We start from the raw sequence: 13080 nt of genomic DNA on the forward strand, positions 1-13080 counted from the left end.
TACTTTAGTTTTTCGCTTATTTCTTCCTGAAGCATAGTACTAAGTTCGCGTTTCACGTGAAATGGCTGTCAAAATCCATACAAAACGCGTTGCCGTGAAATATGCGTCTCACGGCAAAGTAGTACTCATTAGATCTCATTTTTCACACCTATTTAAAATACATATGACACTTAAAATTGAGCGAAAACTGACAATTCGTTTACGAATGCATAAGTTCAAAGTTCTTCGCAAAGAGTGTAAGTAAATTTTTTTTTATATTTTTTTTTTGTTAATTTGTTTAAAATCACTTCTTCAAAATTCCTTCTGGGGTGACGTTTTACGTTTTTTCTCATTTCACAGTCAATGTTTCTAGCAACATTTCATGGCAAGCTAAAATTTCACGGCTTAAAGTTGGAAAAATGTAATAAAACCCTGAATTAAAAAAACCTATAACTGGAAAATATGCTGAATGAGGGAGCAATTTATAATCTAATTCTGGTAATTTTGCCATTGCAGAGTGGAAAATAGCCATAGTAGTAGAACCAAAAACTGTAGAGCTGAATAAGAAGAATGCTTTAAAACCATTTTTTTTACGTTGTCTGATTTTATGCTGTTACAGTGTGGCGCCATTAGTCATGAAATTTTTGAAATGCTTTTCACACAAATTACTTGAAAGAAAGTTTTATTACTAAAAATTGGTTAACGATATTATCTCTTGTTAAAAATTCAAATTTTTCCATAAATTTATTTATACAAATTCAGATCATAAAATATTCCTGCCGCTTTTAAATGATCCACATTCAGTCCTCGTAATGCATTGGTCCCGGCTTCGCAATAGCAACAATGCGAATAACAAGTGCAGAGAGTGGGCCAAATGAAAGTTAATTTTTAATCACAGGTTGTTTTGATGCTGACAACTCTTTTTCTGCTTAACCCATTAATGCTCACACATAAAACGGGTTAAGATAGGTGACTGAAATTTTCACCAAATATTTTCATATTCTATGAAAATAAAAGTACAATATATACATAGGTTTTGAATTCAAATCAAAATTTTATTTATAAAGTGACATATTATACATCTATACATTTTTAAATTTCTTAGTTATTTGATTGTTCAGTTACATGATATTTGCAAAAACAGTTATGTAGGTGCAATCCAAAATTACATTTCATGCATATAAATTTTGAACACTTGCCATAAAATTTGCATCGGCGTTGAGTTCTTGAGTAATTTACGTGGTGCTCGACTCCATCGTATCTAGTTTCGTTTTATCTTTATTTTCTATCGGTTTTGAAAGAAAGCTTCTTGTAAGACATGGGATAAGTCCGAGAAGAGTTACTCTTGGATAAGCTTTTCGAAATACTATCCATAAGTTTACAATAGCTCCATTTAGACAAAATCTGAAAATGGGCCAATACCATTTCCTTTATCTAATGCGAGTTCGGTAAGCTACCCTTTGCTGATCGAAGAGATCGACTCCACCCATTCCGCAATTATACTCCTTGATAATTGCTGGTTGCTCTACGTCTTGTCTACGTTTTTGTAGCCGATCATATCTTTTGCATAGTTATGCTATCGTTTTACAGTTTGTTGCAATAGTGACGTTATTATTGTCATTCCACCTAACTAGAGTAATATTTTTTAATTTAACTGCTTCGCAAGCACCTCGGCTTTCCCCTTTCATATTGCTCAAAGGAGCATTTTCTATACAATCCGAGCGAATTGTTCCCACTACAGTTATATTTTTAGAATTAAACTCTTCCAATAATTTGAAACTATTAAACTAATATAGTTATCTAGAAATATAGTGCTGTTTTCGGGAACTATGCCACAGCAGAAATTCTTTGTGACAGACAAACCTAAATACTCATTAGATCGAACCACGCGTTTTCCGGTGTACAAATCAACAAGTACCCTTTTGAAGTGGTCAGGCACCAAATTTTGTACCCATCCCGTATAGGTTTTCCATCATTAAAAAATTGTACATTATCCACTTCTGAATTGGCTATTTTTATCTTGCATGGCCTTTTTAGAACCCCACGGCCCAAGTCGCCCAGTGTACCTTCATCGTCCTCATCTGCATCATCGCAATAGGATAACTCTTGTTCTTCAGGTGGAAATAAAGTCACATCGATTGAATTGGCATTTCTGATGTCGCCTTTAATAACAGCATTATCGTCCTCATTCAGATCTTCGAGCCGTCCAATTATCTCCTCAGTTGTTGCTTGTCTATAAAAAGGTATTGTATGTATATGAATGCCCGTAAAGTCAAACTGGGATAGCGTTTACGTATGATAAAACATACGCAATGATTTACAAAAAGCTAAAACACATTTCGGGGCAAATTTTTCACCGCATTTTATATGTATTCGATGCCTCATGGTTTCAACTTTGAGTTCATGCAAGTTTTTATGTATATAATACTGTTGCTTGGTTTTTTTTAAGATATAAAACTCACCTGCGTGACATTATTCACTTTTCCGAAAAACACTACATGAATTGGCGCGAAAAATGTAAACAAAAGAGCTTTAAATGACAACTAAAAAGCTTTTCTATTCAAATTACTCTTTTCTCTCACTCGTCCAGTAAATATAAAAATCTTTTATATAAAAGTTGGTTTTTGGTGAATTTTTGAAAAAAGCTCTTTTTGCGTATGATATATACTTTGTCATTAAGGGGTAACACCACTGTATACGCGTAAAATAAACACGATTTTTAAAGAATTTTTTTGTACAGAAGGAAAGGGAAAGGAATCACTCTGATTTGGGAAGTTATTACTTATATACTAAAATACAAAACTACAAAGTTTGATCGAAAAATTTTACAAAATGGCGGCATTGGAGACATTTTTGTAATGTGGTTTCTCTTGAAGGAGCTCCGCGGCACGCAGCACAGAGGGTGCAAATTTTAATTTGGAACAAAGAAACATTTTTTTTCTTAATCTAGATACAAATAGCTAGAGAAACACGTAGGGGATTTAAAAAATATTTATTTTTGTGGAACTAGCAAGCATTTGAAGGAAAAAACTCTATTTTGGACTAAAAAAACGGCATTTAAATAATTATAATAATCGTTTAAATTAATCTATCGAAAAACCCCTACGCTCTTCTCTTAAGAAGGTTATTATACAGACGTAGTGAAAAACCTGATTAAAAATATTAAAAATTGTTTAAGTTATGCTGCGTGCAAATTTCAGAAAACGTGTTTTGAGAAAAACGCATTTAAAGTATGGAAATTTGGAGAAGTCGTTAGGTAGCAGTCACTAACGCTTGGTTAAAAGCTTAAAATATTTATGAAATAAACTTCGGTAACGTATACAACTTTTTGTTCTGTATTTTAAAAGGTTCAAAGAATTTTTTAAGCTTATAAAAAAAAAATCAATTTTTTGAAATTTCTACAGTGGTGTTACCCCTTAATGGGTTAAATTCTTAACTATCGCTTGATATCTAGGCAAAACAAAATGAAAATTTCTATGCTTCATTGACGTTGCGGAGATATTATTACCTGTCGGAGACAAAAGTATATTTTTTTGCAAGCTTGTCGCATTTTAATTGCGCTGACTGGGTTAACTAGCAAAATATGCGAATCTGGGAATTGGGAAGACCGATTGGAATTGTTGAGAAAGAAGACATTATTGCCTCTATCGAAGAAGATTTTCCGGTAAACGTTGAACTGGCTTGAAAACCTTTAATTTAAATGGGATGGCCTGCCATTCTAAAAAGCCCATCAGTCGGTCGCTTGCACGCCAAGTTTTGAAATAGTAGCTTCATGCCCCCGTCCATGTTTGAAAGTTTGAGTTATATGGTTTTTGTTGTATTGTATGTTTGTTGTATGTACATAAACGCTGGAAAAATTAAATAAAAGTTAAAGAAAGTTTTATTGCATTTTACCAAAAAAGGTTGAATTGCTGTTCCTCAGCGTTTCTTAAACTGTGGTATTTACGTTACGGAGCCATAGTTACCAACTTTTTGGGCCCGAAAGTGATAAAATAAACTTGGATAATCTTCGGCTTACTTATGATGGCGCGTCATATGCTTAGCTAATCAAAAGCATGGTCCTTGATTCCAATGTTCCAATTGAATTGTTTTAACGTGGTTACCTCTCGAAAGGATGAAACGAATATGCCAGGATTTTCAATGATAAGAGAAGACATTTTCTCGGCAGGTTGTCGACTACTTTTTATCCTGAAAATGTGAATGATAATGTTTTGGTTCGATTCGCCACACATTCAATAAAAATGCATGTATAGGTGTACAACAAATACATGGTGCATATATATATATAACTTCCAGAAACCATTATTTTTATCTTTGCTCTGTTTCAGAAAAGACATGGAGGACTACGACTTAACTCAAGAAATTAAGAGATATGCGGTTATCCGATTTAGAATTCTTTTATTTAGAAATCTTTTATTTTCTTACGTGCGCCCGTTAATTTGTTCATAAGTTTTGCTGTGAATTTTAAGCATTAGGCGGAGATGCAAAATCTGTTGCAAAACAAAAAAAAAACACAAGAAAAGTTCAGACACATCCGACTACAGACAGAGTTTATTCCATTGACGTGGCTGTTCCAAATTTGGAGGACTAGAAGGAAACTCTACTTTTCACTGTCATAAGTAAAAGACGAATGCCAGTAAAGAGTGTTCAATATAAATAGTTTATAATCTTTAAAAGTCTAACGGAAAGACAGCGCCACCCGAAATCACTTGAGCTTAAAATCTCGAAATTGTTCTTGTGTAACTATTCTTTTGTCCATTTCGACTCCTATTTTGGCTCGTTATCTTGTCGAAACACACATTGAATTTTACGATTTCCATTCAGTTTAAGGTCATATTAGCGATATATAAAGGGCTTTCTTATAACAGGTGTTATTTTGAATGTGATTGCGCTATCGAGAGATGATTAACGATTTTATGGCCGGAATTGGATGGTATTGATATGGACAACGTTTATTTTCAACAAGACGGCGCTACGTGCCACACAAGTAACGAGACCATTTATCTTTTACGGGAATAGTTTCCCCACCGTGTTATCTCTCGAAGAGGTGATCCCAATTGGCCACCGAGATCTTATGATTTAACACTTGAGACGCCAACAGCCCAGGATCGATTCAAGACCTTAAAGATGGAATTCGTGAGGCTATCGAGGACATAGGGCAGCCACTTTGCAATTCGGTTATGGAAAATTCCATGAAAAGGATATTGTCCTGTAAGCATGGTCGTGGTGGACATTTGCCTGATGTTGTTTTCCACTATTAACGGCATACCATTCTCTTTATAATGAAATAAACATCCGATCATTTATATTAAAAAATAACATTTTTCTTTGAAAATCAAAATAACCACCCTTCACATACACGGAATTAGGGGCAACATAAAAATTGAGTTCTTTAAAAAATACAAGTTTAATGCTCCACTGAGTATTTTGAAATTACTACTCGATCAATTCTAAAGCTGATTACTTTTGAAAGCCAAAGTCAGCTACCTTCAGTTAACTATTCGAGATGTGGAAATTAAGTTCCCGGAGTTTAGTTGTAGCTGGCGGTTGCTACACTGCGTCGCTCGTAAATATCAATGAAGAAACTTTGTAAAATGCCCTCTTTGAGTACATCTAAGAAAGAGCTTGAAACTATATTGAAAAAATTACAGCCTGAGACTTTTTGTGAAAAAGATTTAACTGAACCTACCATCACTAATGTAAACGAATCTAAGTGAAAAGTTACATAATCTATTAAATCTATCTACGCGAACTGCCTTCACTCAAACAAAGAAGTAGTTTAATAATATTTTGTAATGGGGGCGGAAAGGGTTCTTATCTTCAAATGGCTAATGACTACCCTTTGGCAGTGGATTAAATATGCTTCTAGGTTTTTTTTTGTATTGTATTGTAAATTTTTAATTTATTAAGTCTATAGCTTAACTTAAGTTTATAGTATACAACAATTTTCTGAAAACGTTGGGTAGCTATTTATGCCCGTTTAATCTGAAACACCCCAAACATGAACTTTAACTGGCTGCTTAACAGTTCGTTAAAGACGTCGATACACCAATTACTCACAAAAATAACAAATTTCGCCCTTTTGGCAGCATTTAAATTGTTTTATAGATAGATAGATGGATAGATATATGAATGAGGTTTGCTCTTCGGTCTCATGGTCTTTTGCTCCCTCTACTCATCACAGTAACGCATCTAAGCCCAGTTCCCTTATTACACTCAGGATAGAACTGGGTTGGATTTAACGTACATATGTGACTTCCCTCTGGCTGCACTTGGCCTAGATGTCGCAACCTTCTCCGCGCTATAGCGCTGCATTCCAGGAGAAGGTGCATTGGAATCTCCATTGGTATCAGGAACGGCAAAAATCCGTAGACGAAATCTCGATCATGTGCAGAGGACTTCGCAGTCTGCAGTGGCCTGTGAGAATTCCCGTGAGCATTCTCAGATTATCCTTGGGGAGGGCTATGAGTTTTTTCAACCTCTTTTGGTTGTACCCTCCCAGTAAGAATTTCGCCTGGCTTAGCCCCATAGTTCGGTCCGGTAGCTCTAGCTCTTCACTCTTGATCTTCTCCTTGATGGTGTGTTGTCCCATGACAAGGAAAGGCTCGGGCCCTATTAACACTTTATGTACGGGCAAATTGGATAGCAGATTGCACCTAAACCGAACCGGTTTTGCGATCATTAAAATTCATTACCATATTTGCACAAATCTGTCTCTGCTCTTAACTTTTGAATAGATTGGTGTTTCAATAAATGGATCAGTTGACCAATAATCTTTAAGTCGTTCTTCGAAAGTAAATTTGTTTAGTGGCTGAGTGAACAACTGGATGTTATAAAACGACAACAAGGGCGAAAAAAGGCGTTCCAAGATTCCATCTTTATAGTCCTAAAGTCGCCTGTGTGATATTTTGTAATTCTGTTAAATGAGTTAGCAGCTCTAGGGAACTCATTACAGCGGCGTGCCGGAAGTCAAGAAAGCAGAATGGGTTAACTATGGAGGTCAATTACAGGTGGTTCCAGTTATAGGAGCAACGTTGGAGTCATTGTGTAGACTTAGAGGGAGTCTATTGTGAAGGACAATAATAAGATTTTGCTCAATCTTAATTTGATTGTGCTTTATTGACTCGGAACTTCATTACCACAGCTCACCAGACGCACGGTTTACATGCAACACATTTTTTATAGCATTTGATTGTAATATAAATCATATCATCAATCAAGATAATATACATACAAACGTACATGCCTTTAACGACGTTTGAGAACCGCTGCTCTAGCGTGTGTATGCATACAAGTACGTTTTTGCAAATACGATTCTGCTGTGCCCCATTTCTGGATTACAGCTATGCAAAACCATTTTCAATATCATATGGACCTACTTTTGGTTTTGTGTTCCTCTGCGGCCTAATACCCACTTGCCACACTTTTCTATTATTTACTTGCCTCGGGTGAGTAAGCAACAAAAGCAAATAAACAACAATAATAACAACAAGTGAGTCAACAAAAAATTCAATACAGCAACAACCTTAACGACAACAACATCAACGGAACAATGCTTGAATTATATAAGTTGGTTAAAAGGACTCGAGTGCTTATTGTGTCAACGTATTGTACTTACACGTACTCTCCGCTTGACTGTATTTGTAATACGTTTGTATATTTCAATTTGTGTATGTGTGGATCTGTGCGTTTGGTACAAGGTCGTGCAAGTTAGAGTATCTTTTTTTATAAATAAAACATTGGCGCGTCCACTTCTGTTATGTATTTGGGCGAGCTCCTCCTCCTATTTGTGGTGTGCGTCTTGATGTTGTGCCTCAAATGGAGGGACCTACTGTTTTATGTTGACTTCGAACGGCAAATAGTTTTTTATGAGGAGTTTTTTCATGGCAGAAATAGACTTGGAGGTTTGCCATTGGCTGCCGAGGGGCGACCGCCATTAGAAAAAACGTTTTGTCATTTTGCTGTTTCATGCACGGAGACTCGAACCTAAGCACTCCCGGATAGTAGTCACGCATCAACCCATTCGGCTACGGCGGCCGCCATTAATAGTTAATTAAGTTAATTACGGAACTTTAATTTGAAATAAATGACTTTCGTTGGCTAAGTAGCATTGGCGTCGCTTTGTCTTTTTGAAAACACTTATGACCAGTATACATCCCATCAACAGTAGACCAAAAAAAAATCCAACCGTGCAATCGACAATTTTAAACTTCTTCAATACTGCCTCATGAATAGAAGAATGAGTGAATAGAAATAGAGGCAAGTACTTCAGCCTTAAGATGTACGAGTAGTAGCTTTCTACTCTTCATGATACCTCATCCATACCCAGTTTTTTTCAATAAACCGTAGGTTGTACTGGGCTGGGATGAGCGTATGTGCCTCCACTCCAGCCATACCAGGCAGATATGGCATTACATTCGAGAAACATGTGTGATGATCTTTCTAAGAATAAGTCGCATAATCTATAGGAGTCATTACATCGTATCCCGCGCCTATGCAGATGACTTTATGATATCATCTCCAGGAGATTTGTCTAGCGCGAATATTTTTCCTTGCACTCAGTGATATTTTCAATTGAAGAACCTGGAATACGGACCTGGTATTTGCTAGCTAATTGACTAACATTTCTTGCGTTTCACTTTTTTATTCTGTGCTTTGTTGGCAGCTGTCGTATCCGAATGGGTTTATACGGAACGGCCTGGGTTCGACATCGGCTTTGGGCATCAAACACCAATTGGTAGAACAGTTTTTTTCTATTAGCTGAACTTATGTCGGCTTCAATAGTTAGGACAAACTGTGCAGAGCATACATTTTGCGCCCTCAAAAATCTTTTTTAGCAACGAATTCCCTAACGACACGGGCCCGATGACGTCTAAGGTTAAGCTGGCGTGACCAAATTATAGCCTATCTGAAAAAAAACTACGCGTTAGAAGCTGAAGGTTTATTGCTAGGAATCGTGCAGAATGGAAGAGTAGTGTGCACAGAGCCAAGGCTCACTCTGAGATGTAATTGCTACTTGATGGTGATGATTAAAATATCGATCCCACGACAGTACCTGTTTTACGTTACCGGAATAACCCGAATTTATATTCGGCCAAGGACTGTCGCTTCAGCAGCATTGCTCAATCATTTTGGGAGAATGTTTTTGTTATTGCAACTATAACAACTACTGCTGTCAAAATAAAACTCTACCAAAAAAGAACTCGAACTTGAAACTCCCTGTGCGATTGTGTTTAAAAAAGGCTCCGAAAAGTAGGCTTTGCATGTAGTTGGAGACAAAAAATAAACTGAATGGGCCTAGCAAAGGTACGAAATTATGAACTTAAGTAGAGGATGGAAAGAAAAAAATAGAAAAGTGCGCATGTTGAAGGTACTATAAAGTAATGTATTTGTAAATGTGTACACATTTATGAATTATGGTAAAAGCAGAACAAAAATATTATTTTGAATATAAAAAGTCGGAAATTTCGGTGTTTACCTGTTTTTCTGCCTCAGTGCGTAACAGTGAATTTTGCACGTATTTAAATTTCATGGGACTTTTTCATGCTGCGCTCTCTTGTGAGTCTGCACAGTAAAGTTAATTTTTTGTTAAAGTCTGTCAACAAGCGTTGGAAGTAATCTGTCTGTAAGCTCTTTATATGTGTGTATGTAAATCAAAATCAGTGGTGGGGTGGGGTGGGGCGTATACGTTATTTAATTGAATTTCAGTGTCTTGTTGATTATTGCGAAAATCGAATCGGGCGCCAGTTAAAATTTTATCATTGTAACCTATCGTAAATGCGACTTTGTAATTTGTTTAAATTCGATAAATGCGATTATGGTTTTTATCGCATTGTCTGCGTGGAAGTAGGCCGCAAGCTGTCAGTTTTCAGGTGGTATTTCTTTTTCCATTTTTTTTATGTTCTTATATTAGAGATACATGTGCATGCACATATGGGTATATATCCAGTAATTTCTATTTCAGCTATATTGTTGAATTCCACAAAGTACTAACGAGCAGGGCGCGCAGAAAGATGATCCATTTTCCGAAATGGATGTTAAAATCGATATACTCGCTCCGGCTCCGACTGAAATTATCTGTTCTATATAAAAAACCACTTAAACCCCAAAACACGTTTAAGCTTTTCGGTAGAATAGAAAAAAGTTTTCCATTGGATGTGCAATAGGCCAAGGCACATGGAATAGGTAGTAGAAAGAGCAGGTCTTTTAATTTCTTTTTATTTGATTTCTAAATTGTACAAATTTTGTTTAAACTATTCTAAACTGTAAATTTTTGTTAATAGATTTTGAAGTTTTAATTAAAAAGCTTATACAAGATATATTGCGCTTATTGTTTTTACCCTACTGAATAGTTCCTAAAAAGTTTTTTAGTATAAAGAAAATGCAATTTTTCTAGATTGTTAATAAATATAAAATCTTAATGTATATGAACTCATGTTGAAAAATTTTTAAATATTATTAAACAAATTAGTATGTTTCAATAATCATAGAACAACAAAATTTACTGATTTTAGAAGGCATTGCTTCATCATTAAATTTTAACCTCGCCTCCCCATCAGTGCGGTTCGTTTGGTCGTACATATGTTTGTGAGTGAGCGAAACATTAATTACTTTGGCAAAAGGAACTCTCTCACCACAAACCCCACACCACAGCTTCAACTAGTTTTGCTCCATTTCTGCTCAATGAATGCACTCCAAATAGCATGGTGACACCAGCCATAATGTTTCCGATAATATCAATCAGTCAATTGGGTCGTGGATGCTATCTTATTAAGTAATCAATCGTCCAAATTAATTCCCTTAAGAAATCTTCGACTGACTGATTGTATTAGTATGGCCCTGTAGGAAATGAGATATGCTTTGAAATCCTGAAGTTTTTAATGAATTTTCATAACTAATTATGGAAAAGGGCTAAACAAGGCACAAGCCAGTAGAAGCTGAGAGACTAAAATTTTCTATATAATATATTACTCCAAAATTAGAAAAATAGTTTTATTAGAGTTACACCACAAACTGTGCATAATTATATATTATTAAAACATTGGGATTCAGGAGATGGGGCGCAGTAAGAAAACCATTGTGTGTTCGCTAGAAAACACTTAAAGAAAAATATTCGGTTTTGGAAAAAGTCAATCTTTTCTGACGAACGTACCTAATGCAAATTTAATATAATAATGTCGGATGGGCACATAAAAATCTGGAGGGAAGCTAACACAGACTTTTATAAATGCAAGCAGCAGTTTTCTTTTGAGTTCGGCGGAATTTCACTTATGGTAATGGGATGATTTGGAACCGGTGGAATGGGATAATTACATTTTATTTATGGCTTTATGAGCGTTAAGCAATCAATTTACATTCTTGATTTATTTGTTTATTCTGAAATTAATAAACAATTGTTCTTTCTGACTACTTACAATAGAACAAAAATATCGTTACCAAAACTTTTAGTTAAATTACAATACATAATTTTGTTGAGCCGAAAAAAACATAGTTTAGATAATGTGAAATCAAGTTCAATAGAATTCGAAATCTCAATGAGTTCATGAAGAAAACGAGCAATGCCATTGCAGGTGCAGTTTCCTCTGAATCTATTCAGATGAAACGGATATTTCTCACATAGAGACGGAAAACTTAATCCTTTTTAAAACAGAAGAACAGTCAATTTCACCTTTGATAAGATTAATCAAAAAGACAGGGGCAAAATCAGTCTTCTAATTTTTAGTTAGTTAAAATTAGTTAGAAATAAGTAGAATTCATAGGGTGGGGCAGGGCTTAACAAAAAATTTTTGTACTAGTTAAATTTTGTCAATAGAGAATTGGAAGTAAGGTCTCTAAATAAACATGTAATGTAGATCGGATCAAAGCAGTTAATAGCAACTTAAAGGTATAAGCGACTGCAAAGTTCAAACTACTTCTTTTTATCGAGCCAAGAGACCGATAGAGCTTTAGATAGAATGAAGCCTATAGGACTATAAAAATTGAAACGTCCGTAAAAAACAAAACCTAGACCTTTGATTTGTTCAACAGATTGATTACGATTATGTCAAGCACGGCGGAGTTTCATTGATGGTATTGGGCTGCTTCGATGCCGGTGGAATGGAAAAATTACATTCTATTGAAGGCAGTGCGACCACTAAGTAATATAGGGTGGGCCATGTAAAATTTGCTTTTTGAATCGGCTTTAAAAAAAAAAGAATCAATATTTTTTCAAACTTTTTTTTTATTTTGAAGATTCACCATTTTCATTTATGAATGAAAAATAATATCGTTCAAATGACTGCCTCGACTGGCGTTACAGTAGGCCATTCTATCAACCCAATTTTTAAGCACATTTTCGATTGTTTGGGCTCCAATTTCATGAATGGCACCTTCGATTTCGTGTTTTAAAGCAGCAATCGTCTCTGGATGGTTCGCATAGCATTTGTCCTTAACGGCTCCCGACAAACAATAGTCCACAGCTCCGAGGCGGCCAATGATATCATAATTTAGGCTGATTATTCGGTTTTCAAAAACGGTAGCCAAAAGTACCTACGAGTGTAACTTTGGCAGTGTGACAAGTTGCACCATCCTGTTGAAACCAAATGTCGCCCATGTCATCCTCTTCAATTTTTGGAAACAACTCGATGAGCATGTGACGGTAACGCTCGCCATTTACTGTAACCGCGGCTCCTCGCTCATTTTCGAAAAAAAATGGCCCGGTGATGCCGCCAGACCAAAAACCGCACCAAACAGTAACTCGTTGTGGATGCATTTGCTTCTCTGGATTTTCTGAGCCCCAAATCCGACAATTTTGCTTAATGAAGTAGCCACCGATGTGAAAATCAGAAAAGAAGAAGAAGACTCACCACTTTGGAAATAGGTTTTCAATATTTCCCAATTTTGATCAAGCGTATTGCGTCCCATTTCGTAAATGTCAAACCTTTAAGTAAATTATGAACACTTTTGACATGTCATTTGTGTTACCATTCTCAAAAAAATAGGTGGTTCAAAAAGCAAACGCTATATGGTCCACCCTGTATATTCACATTATTCACAAGAAAGAGTCTCCATAACTGTTCCAAAAGATTGGGCTGCACAAAAGAGTCCATCTTTCACAAGATA

Source organism: Anastrepha ludens, chromosome 3 (genome assembly GCF_028408465.1).
Source record: "Anastrepha ludens isolate Willacy chromosome 3, idAnaLude1.1, whole genome shotgun sequence".
NCBI lineage: Eukaryota > Metazoa > Arthropoda > Insecta > Diptera > Tephritidae > Anastrepha > Anastrepha ludens.